The sequence below is a fragment of the Canis aureus genome, chromosome 28 (genome assembly GCF_053574225.1).
Source record: "Canis aureus isolate CA01 chromosome 28, VMU_Caureus_v.1.0, whole genome shotgun sequence".
Lineage (NCBI taxonomy): Eukaryota > Metazoa > Chordata > Mammalia > Carnivora > Canidae > Canis > Canis aureus.
This window is the reverse complement of record NC_135638.1, coordinates 10,035,705-10,056,763: the sequence shown is the minus strand read 5'-3', so window position 1 is coordinate 10,056,763 and position 21,059 is coordinate 10,035,705. Positions and strand designations below refer to the sequence as shown.

Sequence of the window (21,059 nt, the reverse complement as noted above, 5' to 3'; positions counted from 1 at the left end):
TATTCACAATGCAAGATAGACCAATACATTTTAATGGAACAAAGTATGAAAGGTTTATTCATAGAGTTTCTTTATACATAACTTTTAAGAAAATATTTTAAGAAACTATTGTTAAATTTTAGTGTTTTATTAAAGAAGAATATCCGTAATTATCTCAAAAGGTTATTAATACATTCCTCCATTTTACAGCTACTTATATGTGGGAATCTGGATTTTCTTCATGTAGTTAAAACAAAACAGCGTATCATGAGAGATTAAATGTAGAAACAGATATAACAATCCAGCTATCTTCTATTTAGCCAGATATTAAGGAGATTTACAAAAACTGTAATTGCCACTTATTACATTTTTTTGTTTTATAACATATTTTCATTAAATCTGTTATGTTCATTTATTATTTATTATATGAATCCATTATATTTAAGTGAATTAATAAATACTTAATAATTTCTCAGTCTTAACTTCTAATATAGTGACCATCAATAGATATTACCCACATTAACAAAAGTTGTTTGGGGTCTTCAGTAACTTTCAAGAGCAAAGGGTCCTGAGACCAAAAGGATTAAGAGCCACTCCTGTGGATCATGTCATGATTCAGTGTCCCATCCTTCATTCTTCTTAGCACATCTCTGCTCTAAAAGAGTTGAGATAAAAAATAAATAACTAGATAATAAATAAATAAATAAATAAATAAATAAATAAATAAATAAAATTTTTTTAAAAAGTGAGTTCTGACCAGGTCTAGTGAACAGTAACTAAGTTCTATTAATGCTGCAATAAGACCAGATATAGATATGCATACATATTACTGAGATGTAAAAAGGTAAATTCTGGTCATACAGTCTCACATTATTTGACATAGGATTCATCACACTACCTCAGGCACTTCTAGATGTACTCTTTACTTCCCAACATCAAATCCAAGGGTAAGCAATTTACACTAATTTCTGTTTAGGTGTTGGAGGAACAATATAATTTCCTCTAAGTTTGAATTAACAGCTGAATTCCAGTCTAAACGACTCACTGTAGTCACTTGAAGTCCCGGCCTTGTAGTTCCCTGGGTTCTGCAAACAGAAATGTCCCACATACTCTTGCTCTTAGCAAGCTGTTACTCCTTTAGCTCTAGGCACTCAATTTTGAAAAATTTCTTCTCAGCCCTTTGTCTTTTTCTTATCGTGTATTATGGAATGGTTTTGACCATGAACTTCAGTATTCTTTATCCTTTCCCAATCTCAATTTTTACATTGATTGGCCTTCCCCTTCCCCTCATCCTTCCTTTTCTACCCTTACAGAGTTACCTCCCCAAGATACTGCCTTCTAGCTCTTGCTTCTTCTCCTGGAAAAGAGCAATAATCTATCTTGGCAGATTAGTTACAGTTCAGCTTTCTTGTTAGGTCGTAGCCATGCAGAAGGGCAAATGTGTTCATGTGTAGGCCACATGGCTGCTTTCTAAGGAGTCTCCTAAGTTGATATACCTTAATACAGTTCTAGAGCCAAGCCCTCAAAGCTGCAAGGTTAGAAGCCTACTTTGTCACTACAGTGAATTTCTTTTTCAGGTGCAGACTCACAATCAGTGAGGTCACAAGTTTGATATATAAAGCAAAAAAAAAAAAAAAAGTCAAGTTATTAATTTATAAAGAGCAGTATGCACCTGATTTTAGTTGGAATACTCAGATCACTATGACTACTTTCAAAGAGTATCTATCAAATCCCACTAGGAAGGTCACCATACATAGGAAACCAAATCAGAAGTTTGCTTGGTGAGTATGGAATTTAGGACAAAGAAGATAAATGGAAGAAGTAAATGTCTTATATCAGTAGACATGGAATAGTTTTTTTTCTTTTTTTGGACGATTTTGTTTATTCATGTGAGACACACAGAGAGAAGCCGAGACACAGGCAGGGGAGAAGCAGGCTCCATGCAGGGGGCTCAATATGGTACTTGATCCCGGGACTCCAGGATCATGCCCTGAGCCAAAGGCAGATGCTTAACCACTGAGCCACCCAGGCGTCCCACCTGGAAAAGTTTAAAACATCCAACTCACTAAAAAGGGTGATTTTCAAAGTGAGACCATCATAATAGAATTTTGTTGGTTGTAGCTCCCAGCCCTTATCTCCAAAATACGGATAATTTTGCCAAGAGAACTAAAATACTTGATCTTTTGGCTAATGTTTTCTCAACATTGGATCATTTTTGGATAAACTATTAGTATATACCTCTGTAGTTTTCATTCTTTATTCTTTTTTTAAAAAAAGTGTTTATTTATTTATTCATGAGAGAATCAGACATAGGCAGAGGGAGAAGCAGGCTCCCTGGACCTTGACCTGAGCTAAAGGCAGACGCTCAACCACTGAGCCACCCAGGGGCCCCTCATTTTCTATTCTTTTGTGACAAATCAACCTTTTCCCCAGTTGGTCATCCTTTCTTTTAACATGTCAACATTCACTGAGTGAGAGTTTCAGATCTGAGGGCCGTTCTTCCCTGTAAGGAAAGTCTTTAAATGTCTCTTCTTAACCATAATGTACAGATTTCAAAGCCCAACTCTTAGGGCCCTTTAGCGGATATATAGAATTTTAAACTTACCTTCCTTGTTCTCAAGTTTTTATTGGGAAAGTCCCAATAAAAGCTCCCCAAGGACTGAAAATGGTATTGTTTAAATCCACTCATTGTATGGATACAAAAGAATACAAAGAAAATGAGACAGCACACCTAGAAGAATTCAAGATAGCCTGTTTCTTTGTTTCATCCTGTTTGTTTTCATGGGGGTTTTCTTGTAGGGAAATGTAGCTTTTGATATAGGTAGATGCAGCCTTTTCTCAGCAGGTTGGGGTGAGAAGTAAAAGAATCAAATCAAGGACCCAGAGGGCAGGCATTGTGATAAATAGGAGTCAGACTAATCACAAATCGATGACAAGGTAGAGGTTTTGCAGGTAATCTAAACTTTTGAAGACAAGTTTCAGGGTGGTTACATAGTGAAAATCTTTGGGATCCTCTGAAACTCCTGGAGCCCTGATCCCAAGGGGTCTCCCGAGTATCATTGACCGGCCAGTGCCCTTTCCTCTTGGCACAGGGACTATTCTGCGCTGGGTTTCTCCATCTGTCACCTGGACATCCTGAGATCAAGCAGTGAAACAACAGTTCCTAAATCCACATCTATTTGCTCCTTTTATTTCTTGTGCAGTTGATATACTTTCTGTGTTTTTCCTTTAGAAACTGGAGCCTGGACAAACACAGCTTGAGGTGCTCCTTCCTTAAACAATGGAAGGTTCTGTTGCGCTTTGCGGCTACACAGAGGCACACTTTACACTGAGTTTGCTCACTCATCACAGGAGTGTGAAATGTGAGCCCCAATTATTCTTTTACTTAAAGGAGTCTGTTAAGAAAACACAAAGCCAAGTCTGGCTTTCTAGCCATGTTAAGGAAGAAAGGAAAAGAGAGCTGTATTCATTTTCTTTATTAGCGAGGATTCACTTCATTCCCTATCCAAGCAAAAACTTTGTCAGATTCGATGAAAATGTATCTTTGTTAAAAATCGAGGTTAAAAAAAAAAATCAAGGTTGAGAAGGTTTAAATATTTAAATTTTTTTAAATAAAGGAACTGTCTCAGATTTAGCTATTAATTGCTGATGTCCAATTACAGATTAATTCTCTAATTAGCCCCTGAAACTGATGCTTAATTGTAAATGTGTCATTTTATCACCAGGTCAGACGGTATCTTTCAGATGACTTGGCAAAATGTAATCACATGCTGTTGCTCTGTAATAACGTCATTCAGGGAAGTTTACATGTGAACCTTCTCCCATTAAGTCATAAATCAAAGCCAAAAAATAGCTTCTTCTCTCCCACTTTCCTTTATTCTCTTTTAGTCTTGGCACGGAATCAGAAAAATACTTAAGTGCTCAACGCTGAATTTAATTATTTGCTGGATGTGGATACACATACACACACACAGATACACACACACATTCACACCCACAAGTATACAGGTATGTATGTGTATGTGTGTTTCTAGCACATTTTTCTTGTGCGACACATCTCCTGGTTTCTTCTCTCCTTTGCAGCTGATTTTTTTTTTTTCCTAGTCTGTTCTCTTTTCATTTCACTCTCTCTCTCTGGGTGATTTTCTTCTAGTCCTGTGACTTTAAACAACATTCAACAACTATCCTGATGAGGCCCCGTATTTATATGTCCAGCGCCAACGTTCCTCTGCAATTCTCTCATATATCCAACTGCCTAGAAGACAACTCTATGGGATTCCTGAGACATCTCGCAATGAGCGTGTCCAAACAGATGCCTCCATTCCATGCGCTTCTTCCCTGCGACCCCCACTCTCCCAGGGCTTTCGTCTCATCTCTTTAACTGACCACCGGCTACTCAAAACACACCCCCTCTTTATCTCAAGCCGTGTTAATCTGCCAGCAGGTCTTATGGACTCTACTCTGAAACCATGGCTCCCAACTGGTCTTCTGGCTCTAGTCTTGCCTCCCATCGCCTTCTCCACACAGCAGCCAGAGGGCATCTTTGAAAAAAATAGGCCAAAGTGCTTCATTCCCTCCAGCTCCATGCCTCAGTGACTTCCTCTTGCTCTGGATAAAAGCCAAAATCCTCATAGGGCTCTGTGTCACCTGTGCTGGCTGCCTTTGTCCTGTTCTCCACTGGGGTCCCACCCACTGCACGGTGCTGCAGATACTCAGTATTTCTCCAGCAGGCCTTTTCAAGCCTTTACAATTGATATGCTCTTCACCTGGAATGCCCTTTCCTGGATCTTTCCACAGATCGCTCCCTCATTCATTCAAATGTCACCTCCTCAGAGAGGCTCTCCCTGACAGTAGTCTCTGAAGTAGCGCCCTGTTACTCTCTTTCTCCTTACTTTGCCTGACTGTTCTTTTCACAGCACTTAACCTAATCTAATATTATTTCTAATGTCATCGGTCATTAGGAGGTAACCTCCCAAAGAACTAGTAGAAGCTAACTAGAAGGTAACTACTGGAAGGCAACCTCCCAAAGAACAGGGTTTTTATTTCGTTAGCCGGTGTTTCTAGCATCTGAATAGTGATCGGCCCATGCTGGACATCAAGAAGTATGCCTTCAATGAACAAATGAATATATTTTCATGCATATTTAAAATGATATATTTTAGGGGTGCCTGGGTGGCTCAGTCGGTGAAGTGTCTGCTGTCAGCTCAGGTCATGATCCCAGGGTCCTGGGATCGAGCCCCGTGTCCGGCTCCTTGCTCGGCGGGAGCCTGCGTCTCCCTCTCCCTCTCCCTGTCACCTCCCTGCTTGTGTTCTCTCTCTGTCAAATAAACAAATGAAACCTTAAAAAAAGAATAAAATAAAAATAAAATAATATAGTTTAAAACATAGAGAGTTTAAAAAAGCTAAAAATGAAATGACATAGCTGGTCAAAGTTTACAAACTTGTAACCAGAACACGAATACATTCTAGAGCGCTAATACGCAGGCTGGTGATTATAGTCAACAAAGCCGTATCATATCCCTCAAAGTTGCTAAAAGACTAGACCTTGAATGTTCTCACCACAGAAAAAGAAATGATAATTATGTAACGTGAGGGACGTGTTAGCAAACCTGAGGTGGAATCATAGTGCAATGTATAAATGTATGAAATCAACACATCGTACCCCTAAAGCGTATGCGATGTTACGTCGGTTATATCTCAATAAGGAAAATAAACAAGGGGATCCCTGGGTGGCTCAGTGTTTCAGCGCCTGTGGCCCAGGGCCTGATCCTGGAGTCCTGGGATCAAGTCCCACGTCGGGCTCCCTGCATGGAGCCTGCTTCTCCCTCTGCCTGTGTCTCTGCCCCCCTCTCTATGTCTGTCATGAATGAATAAATAAATAAAATCTTTAAAAAAAATAAAAAAAAGAAAAATAAACAAAATAACAGGGAGATTCGCAATATAATCTTTGATTTTCTGGATTCGTTTTGTGCTTCTGCAGAAAACTGGGTGTGGAATTCTATGTCAGCTGTGGTGCTATATGCAGTGAGCATTGTTTCTTAAGAAAATAAAAAAGACTTTATTTATTTGAGAGAGAGAGAGAGAGAGTGTGGGCATGAGGGGCGAGGGGCAGAGGGTGAAGCAGGCCCCCACACTCCATCCCCAGCAGGGAGCCCCATGTGCAGCTTGATCCCAGCACCCTGAGACCATGACCTGAGCCTCAGACGGACACCTAACCAGCTGAGACACCCAGGCACCCCAGAAAACTTTTAAAAGAGATTGCAGTTTTTAAGATGTGGGTTAGGGCAACGCCACACACACACACACCTGCCACAGACCACTTTCCATGGTGCTTCAGTACTGTGAAGGCCTTCTCCAAGCTCGCACGCAGCGTTCGAAGGTATAAACGGACTGGCCAAGTAGCTGATTCCCTCAGAGACTCTCACTCTCGATTTAATAGATGCCATATGGGTCACTTTGCCCTGGACCCTGCACCTTCCAAAAGGGGGCTGGAGTGAGACACACACTAAGAGAAAGGAAGCCTGGGAGAGGACAGCGGGAAGGAGAATGATGCTCTTATTAGGAGATGGTGTTTGAAAGGGAGAAAAAGAGTTTTCTAACAGGCACTCAAGGAAATCCAAGAGGGAAAATTTATGGGGGAATGATGTCCCCTAAAAGGGTGAAAAAGGATGGGGGTCGGACAGCAGGGCGTCGTCCCTCCCGTCAACCACCAGGTGGCGCTGTTGGAAAAGAAAATGCGCTTTGCCTGGGGCGCGGCCGGGCCGTGCTCTCCTCCCTCTGCTGGGGCCAGATTCCAGGGCCAGATTCCAGGGCCCTCCAAGGACTCCCACTCCTCCCTGGCGTCCAGGCATTTGCACGCAGCGCCTCGTGGGCGCCCAGGAATGAGCCAGGTCAGCTCCTATTTTGCTCTGACCTGTCTTTTCTCCCCTCCCTGCAGGTGCAGCTCCTGGCCAGCGGTCCCTCCAGGAGCATCTCTGCCACCTGGCCTGGGTATTGCTTGGTGCTCCGGGCACCATGCACTGTGCACTGTGCCCCTGCCTGGGGGGGAAGGCTGAGGCAGTATTCCTTAAGGGTGAACATTATCCTCCCTACTCTCTGTGGTCTACCTCTATTAATCGGGGAGGCGGCCCCAGGTGACAGCAAGTTTGCATGTACACGTCCTGGAGTCAAGGCTGCTTCAATGCTGGGTCACTCTTCACTCCATAAACATGTCATCCTTCCCTATGGTTTCCAGCAGCATAGAGTCTCATGGGTGAGTGGTGTCCTCCTTCTTTGCAAAGGGCCTGGGCCAGACGGAGGCCTTCAAGCAAGGCCCGAGGCTCTATCAGACACCCAGGACTTATTTATTAAAAGCTTTCTTACCAGGGACTTACTTTCAAGTGTCTCTTTGTCATCTTACCCACACCGTCCTTCTCTTTGGCACGCCTCATTCTTGTGGAGATTCACAGTGGCGTTAGGAAACCAGTTGTTCTTTCTTCAATCTCATTCAATTCTACGTTTTCTATTGGGTCAAGACTGTACTGCGGCCTCCAAGGATCACAGCTTTCATTAAAGGCAATAACTGCCCTGCTCAGCCTTGGCTTTCTTCCCTTAGGTCCCCGATGTGACCATCCACCACCCACATGCCTCTACTCCTCAGATGCTATTCCTACAATTCAAAACATATTTTGTTAAAAAAAAAGTTATGGGAGCATGAATAGGGTTTTTCTAGACTTAGGATTCTAGGGAAATCAAGTTTACCGCTTCCTCATGTAAGAAAAAAGAAATAGTTTTCTTTGTCTTTTCTCAAAGATATATCTTATTTTCTTATTTTTGAGAAGCCTTTGGGGTTTTTGGTCCTCCTTTTTTTTTTTTTTTTTTTTTGCAACTGAATCACTGAGGTCAAATCTGAGCACTTTTCCCAGCATTTTGGGGGATTGGTGTTAAGGGCAGTGGCCATGAAGGAAGTACTGATTCTGATCAGGAGAAAGGAGGACGGATGGCAATGGCTTGTGCGCATGGGCAAGTGTCTTCACTTCTCTATGTCTTACTTTTCTAATCCACACACATGTGCACACATGCACATGTACACACATGCACACACACAAATACTACCAACATAAAAATGTTTGTGCGTCTTCAGTTTCATTAGGCACTTACAGGAATTATGACAGGTCCTGGCATACTCAATAAATCTCATTGAATGAGCACAGTCTGTCAATGTGGGAGATACAAGAACAATCTAGCAGCTCCAAATTCCCCTTCGATTCAGACACTAGATGTCGCTGCTAGTACTTTCCAAATGAAAGTTTTAAAAAAAGTTCTAAAGGAAAAAGGGGTCCGATCCAGAGATGGCTTTCTTGAAACCATAAACCTGGAAGCATTTTAAAAAATACTGTATTAAAAGTGAATCAGTTTTACAAAAATTGTAAGGCTTTAATCAACATATTTAGACGTCAAGTAACCCAGTAGGGTTTGCCCATTAACTGACTGAAGTTAGAACAAAAATAAATGCTATTTCTGTTATTTAAGAAACTGCTGTGTTGATGGAAGACTGAAACACCAGAATCATCCTCAGAAATTAGAGGCTTGGATAGGGGGATGGTGGAGAGGGGATGTTAGTGAACAGCATCCTACAGACCCTATATGACTCTAGATACGGATACCTCCTTCCCTTTAAAGATTTGGTCAATGTACTTAAATATTGGAGTCTTTTCAAAGTACCTTCTTTGATCTGTGGGTATAGAGAACGTCAAGTTAAATGAAAATATGTAGCCTGAAGTCAAAATTCCCGAATTCAGTATATATGCAAGAAGAATGGCCCTTCAGGTGTACTAATTTTGTTAATCACGTTACAGGTGGGGCACCGGGGTGGCTCAGCGGTTCAGCATCTCCCTTTGGCTCAGGTCATGATCCTGGGGTCCCGGAATCGAGTCCCACATCGGGCTCCTTGCATGGAGCCTGCTTCTCCCTCTGCCTGTGTCTCTGCCTCTCTCTCTGTGTGTCTCTCATGAATAAATAAATAAAATCCTAAAAAAAAAAAAAATCGCATTACAGTTTCCAAAAGGGAGGTGCTATTTTTAACAAGTATTTAAGAAATAGACAGAGGGACCTGTACACACTCCTAGCTACTGTTTTCTGGGCTTTTTCTACAGCTGTGGGGAGTCTTCACTCGGGGGCAGCTCCCTATAGCCAGTGTGGGGGGGCGTTTACCGTGCTGAGCAAAAAAATCAAGCAGATGGACATGTGGCTAAATCTGGATTTTTCTCTTTTTCCTTCAAAAATTTTTATAACTGGATGTGCTGAGATGATACTTTCACTAAGGACATCTACAATTTGTTGAGGCACTGTTCTGAGCACTGTACAGAACTCGTTTGAGGCTCACAGTGATAACCCCACAAGACAAATACCATAATGATTCCCACTTGACATGTGGGAATTCAGAAGAAGGCCAGGTTAACTGCCTAAAGCATTAGTGCTAATCATGACTTTGATAAACATTTCCATTAAGGAGAGGTGTAAGTTTCTGAAGCGACCTTGACAGAGAAGGCCAGTTATGTTCATCTATCCACCACCTTTCCAATCTTCTTAATTAGCCACATTCATACAATTGTACCCATATGGGTATGTATCCTGGCCAGCGTCCCACTCTTCCCATGAAACGTTCCTTTTTTTTTTTTTTTTGAAACGTTCCTTTATACACATTGTCTCAAGCATTTTACTTATGTGGCTACACGCATATTTTTAGTGACTACAGACATGATGCCACAGTGTTTTTTTTTTAAGATTTTATTTATTTATTCATGAGAGACACAGAGAGAGAGGCAGAGACATAGGCAGAGGGAGAAGCAGGCTCCATGCAGGGAGCCCGATGTGGGATTCGATCCCAGGACCCCGGGATCACGCCCTGAGCTGAAGGCAGACGCTCAACCATTGAGCCACCCAGGCGTCCTGAGTAGCTGCTCTTTAAAATATTTTAAATCCATTGATGTATTTAGCTTATGTATCATGTTTCTTTTTTTTTTTTAATTAATTTATTTATTTATTTATTTTTTCCTAACCCTAACCCTAACCTTAACCCTAACCCTAACCCTAACCCTAACCCTAACTGTATCATGTTTCAATGAAGATGGGGTCTCACTGTCTCGTCTAAGCAAAGTTTAAATATCACAGATGATAGAATTTATCATTCCTCTATCGTTGAACACTTAGGTTAGTTCCAATCCTTGTGAGTGTCATACTGATATGAACTTATTCGTATGTACACTACTTCTTCCCTCTTTTGTGTCCTTGCACTAAATTTCCTGGAGTTGATTTAGGCCCAAAGGGCACGGACATCTATAAGCATCTTCCTGGCTTTGCCAAGCGGCCCTGCAGGAGGCAGCTTACCCGGCCCAGGGCAATGTGGGCCTACTTGCCCTTTGCCCACAAACCCAAAGTACCAGCTTTGAAAAAACAAAACAACAGCAATAAAAACCAAACAAAACTCCAAGCAGATGGCAAGTTAAATATGGCCGAGCCGGATTGGCAGGGCCAAGTTCCTGCTCACTGAGGACATGGGGTTGCTCTGAATTCCAGAAGAATGTACTTCATTTACAAAGGATTCTACGGGGACCGTGAAAAGGTGAGAGGCCTTGGTTCCCCTGGAATCTCGACGGGCCCTGGAGAACTGGGCCTCCCCAGAAGAGATCTTACCTCTGAAAGTCAGTTGGGGAAGAATTTAATTGGTGCTGCTCATTCATCAGGCTCTGTTAGGATAGTGTAATGTGCTTAACACATGCAAAGAGTGGCTTTAAAATACCACTTATTAAAGGCAAGAACAATAAAGACAAGAGGGAAAAAAAATCGCTCATATTCTCACTTCCACACCAATAACAACTCTGACCATTTTGCCTTTTAGGGATCATGAAAAGGAATCTCTAGTGTATCTGGGTCGAATAAAGTCCCGATAATTTGTTTTAACGTTTTACAAATTGAATAACGTGGCAGAGATTTGAAGGCATCAGATAAGCCGGGTGTAACTCTGTGCCTGTCAATCACGGAGTTGCAGTAATTTGCAATGTACTTTATACTCTGAAGGGTAAAGTCTGCTTTCCATCCTTGGTCAAACATATAAATCCGCCAAATGGAATTTCTGGGAGCAAGCTGAGCAAGGAGGACGAGGAGCAGTTGCACCATATCCTCACCTCCGTCTGACATCGCCCGTTTCGGAGTGGTGGCCAATGGCTGGAGAATGTCACACCTCTGCCCCACGGTGCTTCTCTCTCTTCTCCTACAGCAGAGAGATTCAGTTTATTGTGTCACCCAGATGCCAACTCTAGGGTTAGCGCCAATAAGGGCAACAATCTTTCTTAAGTGTGTGTCCAAGGAGATGCCGGGATTTTAATGGTCAAAAGTCATGTGTTGGCCTTTTTTCTTTTTTTTTTTTTTTTTTTTTTTTTTGCATAGACCAGGTCATTTGAAGTTTGGCTTTCTGAGATGTAGTAGGGATTGCAGAATGAGACCACACCTGAGCTCACACAGTCAGCACAGATCCACGAACCTGGAAAATGTGTGTGCGCCATGCGAGTCTCTGGAAGCAAGAACTCTTCCTCATAGACTCTGTCCTAGTTCAGGTCATAACCACCCCCCTGCTTCCTTGCCTTCCGTCCAGCTGCCTCACCACTGTGCTCATCATCTCCCCAAGAGACAGTGGTGTTCTTTTCTGGCCATACACCTTGATGGGGGTTATGCTGCCAACAGAGTAGAGCCCCAGCATTCAAGGGTACCTGCATCCAAGACCTCGTGCTCTTGGGCTGGACCCCCTTCCAAGCCCCATTTCCTGCTGCTCACTGGCTGACCCCACTGTGTTCTGGTCTCTGTAGACATCCTAGTCATTCTCTGAGCAAGCTCTGTGCTTGTCTACCTTTGGTCTTGCTCACGCTTTCTTCATTTCCATGAAATTCTTTGCTCCATTTCTTCGTCCCTTAGTAGCCAGCACAGATGGAGCCTCCTCTGAATCCTTCTTTGACCATTTCTGTCTACTGGGCAGAATAGAGCGCTTTCCAACTCTATTCTGATGTATTTTGCTCATAGCACTGCGCATCTTACAGTGCAGTTCTTTGTATTTTTCTCTTTTTCACCTGGAAGGCTGCATCTCCGTTTCATCTATTTTTATCTAGTAATTTTACTAAAATGTTTTTGACATACAACATTGTGTAAATTTACCATGTTTTGCATGGTAGTTCGGTATATTTAAATACTGGGATGTGATTGCCAGTGTAGTGATAATTTGCACATCTATCATTTTACATCATTGCCATTCCTTTTTTATGGTGGGGCTAATTAAGGTCTAATCTCTGTTAAGTTGTATAATTATGGAGCAATATTGTTTGGTGAATTCACTATATTGTGCATGTGATCTCTGGGACTTATTTTCTTTTAATGTATCTGTTTTTGTTTTTATCCCCAGAACTAAACTCAGTGCCAGAAACATAATAGGTGCGTGTTTAATATTTTTGAACAAATTCATCTATTTATAAATAGGTTTAATCACTGGTACATTAGTAAAAAAAAAAAAAAAAGTAAGTGACGGTTGTTTGCCCACATAGATTATTTACTTATTCAATCATCTTTTACCAGGTCTCTACTATGTGCCAGGCATTGTGGTGGGCACTGGTACTCACTGAATAAGACATTGTTTTTGATCTGAGGGGGGCCACAGTCTTATGAGGGAGATAGAAATATAAGGGTGAATTATGTTCATTTATTTATTTTGTAAAAGAGAAAAATGTTCTTACATTTGGATGTGTTTTCCTCTAGGAAATTGGAGTGGATAGTGGCATTTTAAGAGTGTAAGTAGCAAAACTATACCAATTATATGTGATTTCTGGTCTCTACTACTCAGAAAAGGTATGTTTGAGAGTAATTCCTTTCTTTGCCAACAAAGGTACAATCCTGGGTGTTTCTGCCAGATATACTGGGGCTTTAGACTCTCCCTTTTACACCCACAGTGGACCATACTGCCAGGGAGAAGAGCTGTGGTGCTAGAAATACAGAGAGAGAGGCTACTTCCTTACTGCCAGAACCCTGTTGAGACCCTGCTGTCCCAGGAATCCGTAGTACTAGCAGCAAAGCCGTGGTGTTTCCCCAAGCATCCTCAGCCTTCTTTGGCAAGGTGAGAAGATAAAGAGTTTAACAAGAGAACCAGAAGAGAGTCTTGCATCAATCTTTAATTTCAGTATCAACCTACCTCATAGGCTTGGAGTGAGGATTTGCTATGGTTTTCCTCTAGTCTGGCCACGTGAGACAAGGAGTCACAGTTATTAATGAACCATGACCTATAAAGGGGACAATCGGAGATGGTCAACTGGTATTTTATAAAGGTCAGGGGTTGCTCTAAAAGAACTTGTGTAGGGACAACGATGGTTCTTCTACCACACAAGGAAGTAAATCCAGATTCATAGGAACGTACGACTAGAATGGACAGCAAGAGGTGAAGTGTTTCAGCCCTTACCACCAAACAGGACATCCGATCATTCAAAATACCAGTGGAAATAGAATGGACACAGTCAACCAGATCTTGTTTTGGAAACCAAATGTTTCTCTAGCAAATGGCTCAGTTAACACCTGCATAGCATGTGAGCTGATGTTCTAGAATAGCAAGGAGTCCTGAAGACGTTTTGCCTGTCTTATTACTTTTCTTGACTTATCTCTTGGAAGTGAGATTTTTTTTTTAAGGTTATGAAAGATAGTACAATGTTGGATCTATCATGTCATGATATATCCTATAAGGTGTGTGTTCCTGAAAGATATGTGGAAACGAATATCAACTTTACTGTAAGAGGAAGAGTATTTCTCATTTTTTAGGGCATGGGCAGGAGTGTGGGCTCCAGTTGTGGAAATGCAGAACTTCTAGATATAGGATGTTTATCAAGAAGAATTTATTAAGATTTTTCACAGAACGATTGCAGAGTTTATTATGAAGATTTTATTTAGCAAAGTAGTGATAAGTTCATCATTGTGTGAGTAATAAGATTCATCAATTACCGCTCCTTGCATGGCATTATTTTCAATTATTTTAGTGTATTGTCTTTTTTCTCTCCCTTACCAGCTTTCCCAAAATTTAATACACTTCATTAAAAAAAAAATCTGATGTCCTTTAATTTCTATCGTTTTCCAAAAAAAGAGTAACAACCACGTTGAAAATTTAGTCTGTTAATATGTGACTTAGGAGTCTGTAAAAACTGGCCTGGGTTATGACAGTAAAAATAAGTTTTGGCTTGATAATTAAAGATTGTGACTTTATGCTAAGGCTTGTGTGGACTACGCATTGGGTCTAAGATCAGAGAGCTTTTTGGGATGAATGTAGGGAGAAGCATGCTCAGAGTGGTTGTGCATGGAGATGTATATCCTCAACGTTATGAGAAATCTTTGAATTATTTGAAATAGTGGTAGGAATAATAATAATAATAATAATAATAATAATAATAATAATAGCTGTGAAAGGTGCCCACAGCTGATCCTCAGAAGCTGGGAATGTGTTCCCACATATAACAATAGGGACTTTATAAATGTGAACAAAGGAGCAGACTTGGAGATGGGAAATGATCCCCGATGATCGAGGTGGGCCCGATCTAACCGCATAAATCCCTAAAAGCAGATACCCATTCCTGGCTGTGGTTTGAAAAAGATATGTGACAGAAAAAGCAGGGTCAGAGAGATGTTGCCATCAAGCACTTTATTTTTTTTTAATAAAAAAAAATTTTTTTCCATTTGCCTCCAGCTTTATTGATGTATGATTGACAAATAAAAATTACATCTCTTTAAGTTATGTAATGTGAGTTTTGAAGATCTACAATGGGATGATTTAATATATGTGTTGTGAAATGATTACCACAATTAACACATCCATCATTTCACAGTCACTACTTTTTTGTAGTAAAACCCTGAAGACTTATTCTTTTAGCAAATTTCAAGTACATAATATGGTAATATTAACCGTAATAACTATTATTAAACATGCTGTGCATGAGATCCTCGGCATTTAATCAGCGTATAACTGAGAGTTTACACTCTGACCAGCATCTCTCCATTTCCCCCCATTCCTCAGCCTTTGGAAAGTACCATTCCACTCTCTGCTTCCGTGAGTTCAACTTTTTTAGATTCCACATATAAGTGAAATCATACAATATTGTTTTTCTATGTTTGGACTCTTACCTAGCATTATGTCTCCTAGGTTCATCCATATTATTACGAAGACAGGGTTTCTCTTCTTTTTAATGGGTGAATAAATATTCCACTGTATAAATATATATCACATTTTCTTTATCCATTCATCCATTGATGAACGTTTAGGGTGTTTCCACTATCTTGACTATTATGATGAATGCCACAATGAACATGGGAGTGCAGGTATCTCTTTGAGATACTGATTTCATTTCATATATATATGAAATATATGTAAATGTGGGTATATATATGTGTGTGTGTGTGTGTGGGAATGCTGGGTCATATGGTAGTTCTATTTTTAATTTTTTGGGAAAGTTCTATACTGTTTTCCATGGGGGCCACATCAGTTTACATTCCCACCAATAGCACACCATTTACGTTCCATTAATAGTGCTCCATACTCTCACCAACACTTGTTAACTTCTTGTCTTCTCGATAATAGCCATCCTAACAGATGCAAGGGGATATCTCATTGTAATTTTGACTTGCGTTTCCCTGAAGATTAGCATCTTTTCACATGTCTGTTGGCCATTTGTATGTCTGTGAGCTGTAAAAATGCAGGAAACGGGCCATGAACCAAGGAATCCTGGTGGCCTCTAGAAGCTGGGAAGTTAAAGGAACAGATTTACTCTTAGAGCTAGCAAAAAAGGAATTTTACATTGCTAATAATTTTATTTTAGCTCAATGAGAACCATGTAGAATTTCTGCCCTAGAGAACTGTAAGATAGTAAATTTGTGTTGTGTTAAGTCACTAAGTTTGTGGTAGTTTGTTATGGAAACGATAGGAAACTAATACAGGAATGCGTTGTGACAATAATTATGAATATCTGACAAGAAGAACTGATTCTGACTCCTAGAAGAAGGATGGAATGAACAGCCATTGCAGGTCTTTATTATGGTGGCCATCTTTCCATATGCAGTTCCCACTTAGTAGTGTGGCTCAGTTGGAGGGAATTAATCATTTTGTTGGAATAAAGAGAAAATAAAATCTCGAGCTTCTGCCTAGGGAATCTGGAAAAGATCATACAAATTCTCATGAGCTGAATCTCCCTCGATGTTTCTAGTTCTTTGCTGAGAACTAACATTTATGGATCACTTTGTAAAATATTTCATTTGAGCTTCACTATTACCCAGATCTCTTTCTTCCTATTTTACCTAAGAAAAACTTCAGGTAGGAAGTTAAGGGAAACTAGAGGTTAAGAGAAACTATTGGTGGGAATGTGCTATTGGTGGATACATGATGTATCCAATAAATGGAAGAAGGATCATGGAGCTTCTCACTCATCCTCAAAACAGATGTTTTGTACCATAAGACTGAGTCATTCTTTTTCCTGATTTTATTCCATATCCTGGAGTATTGAAGCACAACAAAGATTTCCTCCAAAAGTTGGGTATTTTTTTTCTGCCTATGGAACAAAGCTGGCTATATATTATTTTCTCTTAACTGTTTCTGAGTGTATTTTAAAAATGAAGGATCTGGTGTTATCTCAGCCTCTGGTTAACAGGTTTCTGTTTAGGGTCATTGACTGTAGCTTTCACCCTGCCACAGCAGGAAGCCCAGCTCTGATGGAAATCTAATATCAGCTATTGTTTTATTCAAATAATGTAAGTTTAGCAGCTACATACAGGAATGCGCACTCTTGTAGATAAATATAATCAACATATAGCACAGGACAGGTAAGGCATTTTTCTATACCACCAGAGCTGTATCTGGGAAAAAGGAAAATTAGCCACAAAAATATAAAATATATTTCAAATTTACTTGTGCCTTCTTCTTAACTGTACTAATTCAGATGCAGAGAGGGAGAATTTCTAGAAAAAAAGTAAAATAAAAACAGTTTTATTGAGATATAATTCAGGAACCATACAATTGACCCATTTAAAGTATACAATTCAATGGTTTTTGGCATATTACATTATTGATTTTTTAAAAAATTGTGATTATATATATTTATATATATATCTCAATAATGATTGAATTTTAAACCATTTTTAAGTGTACGATTCAGGGGCATTAATTACAATTACAATGTTATGCAACCATCACCACTATCTATTTCCAAAACATTTTCATCACCCCAAATAGAAACTCGGTAACCATTAAGCAATAACTCCCCATCCCTCCTCCCTTCAGTCTCTGGTAACCTCTAATCTACTTTTTGTTTTTAAGAATTTGTCTATTTTAGATATTTCCTACAGTGAAGTCATACAACATGTGTCCTTTTGTGTCTGATTTGCTTACTTAGCATGACGTTTGCAAGGCTTATCCACATTGCAGCATGTGTCAGAACCTCATTCCCTTCTACGGCTGCACAATATTTCACTACATGCATATACCACATTTGGTTTATCCACTTATCTGTTAATGGATACTCGGGTTATTTCCACCTTTTGGTTATTGTGACTAATGTTGCAGTGAACATCGACGTACAGGTAGCTGTTGAGTCCCCACTTTGAGTTCTATAGGAATCTACCTCATGGTGGAACTGTTGGATCATATGGTGGTTTTATGTCTGACATTTTGAGGGATGCCAAACCATCTTCCATAGGGGCTGTAGCATTTTAAATTCCCACTAGTAATGTTCAGTGGATTCCAATTTCTCCATGTCCTCACTGGTACCATCCTGGTAGGTGATATCTCATTATGATTTTGTGTAAGTTAACTTTTAAACTTAAAAAGATTAAAAGTCAAATCCTTTCTATCCTTTAATTTCCCTCAGTTTTGTGCATATGAAATTATATTTAGGTGCTTAGTATCATTTTCCAAGTCACTCTCAGATCATGAGTGCTCTTGCCTGTTCTTAGAAAGAGCCTGGTCATCCTGGAAAAGAGAGAATAAACTACAGATGGAGGAATTTTGTGCAATAGGGAAATGTGTGTGGAATGTAAAGGGCAAGGAAGGAGCATACATAGGAGGTACATAGTTTATAAAGGGTTATAAAAATTATGTAGGAGAGAGATAACATGGGTGTATTCATGGAAAAGTGCTAAAGGAAATGACAAGGGCAAAGCAGCTATACTCTGTGAATAGAAGCCATAAGTGGAAGGTCCATGGTTCGTCATGTCTAGGACTTGAGGCTTCACGGTAGAGTGAGGATGGATCTGGATTTCTTACATTACATTTGAGGAAGGATGATCATGCTCCCCTCTTTTCCTGTAGGACAGGGAAGTAGCTCTGGAAACCTGTTAAAGACAGGGAACCCATTTCCTCAAGTCGCCTTCCACTGCCACAGATGATCTGACACGAGTACACAGAATGTTGGCCCAGTGATCGGCTGTGTTTGCTAAGGTTAGCCTGTGAGATTTAGGAAAGCTTAAGTTTCCCTCAAAAGAAAGCAAATGACTTGTGTTATTTTTTCGTAAGCGGATTCTCTTTATTAAACTATTAGACCGCATATATTTTTTAGACCACATATTTATCAAAATCTTAAACCCCATATTTGGTTGTTTATCCCCAAGGAATGGTAAATGTGATTCTGTATGGAATGCACTCCTCACTGACCTTATGATATCATGTCTGCCTTTCAGAAAACAAAACAAAACAAAACAAAACAAAACAAAACAAAACAAAACAAAACAAAACCATACACCCAGAGCTTGAAGATAGGCATATTCTTTCACATGTTATAAATTCATACCAAGAAAAAAAAATCAAAGCTGTGTACAAATATTTATGTACGTGTTGTGCAAGATGCTCATCACAAATTTGCCTGTCAAAAATCTACTGACAACAATAAAATATCTAACTGTAAGGGCTTTATTAGACAAATTTGGCTCGCCCATTTGCTAAAATACTATTTTGCTATTAAAAATTATTCTGTAGAAATGTATTAATTGACACATAAGAATACTAATAAGTTATTGACAATCAAAACAAGCAAATCACAAATGAATAAAATCTCCATTTGTCATCTATCGATCCTCTCTTCTTTTCAGGGTTATATATCTGGACAATGACATACCACAATAGTGGCCTTTGGGAAGTAAGATTACGGGTCAGTTTTCTTCATTCAATAAGATTGTATTTTATACTTTTTATTTTTTTTTAAGATTTTATTTATTTATTCATGAGAGACACACAGAGAGAGGCAGAGACATAGGCAGACACAGGCTCCATGCAGGGAGCCTGACGTGGGCCTCGATCCTGGGTCTCCAGGAACACGTCCTGGGCTGAAGGCAGGCACTCAACCACTGAGCCACCCAGGGATCCCTGTTTTATACTTTTTATACAATAAACCTGTATTACAAATCCACATCCTCTACCCACACAACCTGGAAAATGCCAGAGGGTGGCAATTTCACCACACTGTTCATGAGGGGGTTGCTTCTCCTGCACATAAACAGCATCATACCTCCCTGTCTCCACATATTCAGAAGAGTATTCTGGATTCTTTAACAACAACAAGAGTTCTACATTCGTCTTAGAGAAGACCGGCAAGATACAATTCTACAAGGCAGCAAATGCTCATGGGAGAGTAGAAGAGGAGATGGTTCAGCAATGACGAATCTTCCTGGTTTGGTCACAGAAGGGGAGAGCGTTGCCAGTTCCCGCTGTCGGGATGCCTTTTGTGTCCTGCATCTTTTTTTTAGCTCAGGGATTATCAGGGCAGGGTTTCCACGCCAGAGCATTCAATACAGCTTGCCCACCCAAATTCAGAGCTCAGTGTGCTTACTACTAGCTTTTAAAAACTTTGCTAGATAAGAATTTAGCTCTTGCCAACAAAATCTTTTCATATGGGTGACTTATTCGTTCAGGAAGCAAGCAAACAGTGCTGTGGTGACATTGATGCACTACAAAGGCATTCACTCCGAGTTAATTTCAGCAGAGTATAATCTTTCAGTTGCTTTGTTAATAAAATGTCCAAATCGTCTTTTTCCACACTGACACTTTACATACTTGGCTTGCATAGTCTATAGGCGTCATAGAGACTGACAGGACCAGATGATCTGATGACCAGTTATGCTGTCAATAACGAAGAGTGGTAAGGTCTGAGCTCAATATCTCCTGGTTCATCTTTATGTTCCTTTTTGAAGATCTAAATAAAATATTAAAGCTGAATTTTCAAAATGTTACAGCATAGCGTGGAAGGTACAAGTTTTTATTTATTATTTATTTTTTATTTTTAGAGATTTTATTTATTTATTCATGATAGACACACAGAGAGAGAAGCAGAGACACAGGCAGAGGGAGGAGCAGGCTCCATGCAGGGAGCCTGATGCAGGATTTGATCCTGGGACTCCAGGATCATGCCCTGGGCCAAAGGCAGGCACTAAACCCCTGAGCCACCCAGGGATCCCAAACGTACAAGTTTTTAAAATTAACTTTTGAAGTTACTTCTGAAATGTCCCTTGAAAAATATTGGATTGAGCAGGTGTTTGGTGTCTAAGTCTGTTTTTCCAGAGGTTTCCACTAACAAGGTCCGGAAGGGAATTATGACAGATCTAAAAACATCAGGCCACAGACTGAGAAAGGTGTTTAAAAATGGAAACTATGCACAGACAAGAATTAGGTTTTTTACTCAATCAAGTTAAAAGTGTGCAAGAAAAGAAGAATCTTCATCAGTAAACTGGAAGATGATTGAAGAGATTTTTTTCAGGTAGAGCGATTTGGGGAGTTCATTAGCAAGATCTTTGAAATTTTTTATACCTTATTTAATTATCTAAATCTGGGACAACTTTTTTTTTTCCCTCCTAGAAATCTTCACTCCTAAAAGATGATGCTCATCATTGCTGCTGAATCATCTCTACCTTTACTCCTCCCATCAGCATTTGCTGCTTTGTAGAATTGTATCTTGCTGGTCTTCTCTAAGGAAAATTTAGACCCCCCCCCTTTTTTTTGAGGAGACGAGAATGCCATGCTATTCTTCTGAATATGTGGAGATGGGGAAGTA

At 40.1% G+C, this 21,059-nt stretch overlaps 1 protein-coding gene and 1 long non-coding RNA gene across 8 annotated transcripts in view; both read left to right on the top strand.

Annotated features, from left to right (window-relative positions):
- Positions 1-21,059, top strand: part of CA13 (carbonic anhydrase 13) — a 70,975-nt gene that overhangs the window by 38,357 nt on the left and 11,559 nt on the right. For 3 of the 7 annotated variants that reach the window (XR_013367005.1, XR_013367004.1, XR_013366999.1), the window contains one exon: positions 6,917-7,347. The exons of 3 other annotated variants lie outside the window; for them this stretch is intronic. The gene's annotated coding sequence lies outside the window, so the exon portion shown is untranslated. Of the gene's footprint in view, positions 1-6,916; positions 7,348-18,328; positions 18,458-21,059 lie in introns of those variants that run through there. One more of the 7 variants, XR_013367003.1, reaches the window with a different exon arrangement.
- On the top strand, positions 12,308-14,211 carry LOC144300176 (uncharacterized). The gene is made up of 3 exons (XR_013366771.1): positions 12,308-12,438; positions 12,760-12,791; positions 12,951-14,211. It is a non-coding gene; the product is annotated as an uncharacterized LOC144300176 (long non-coding RNA).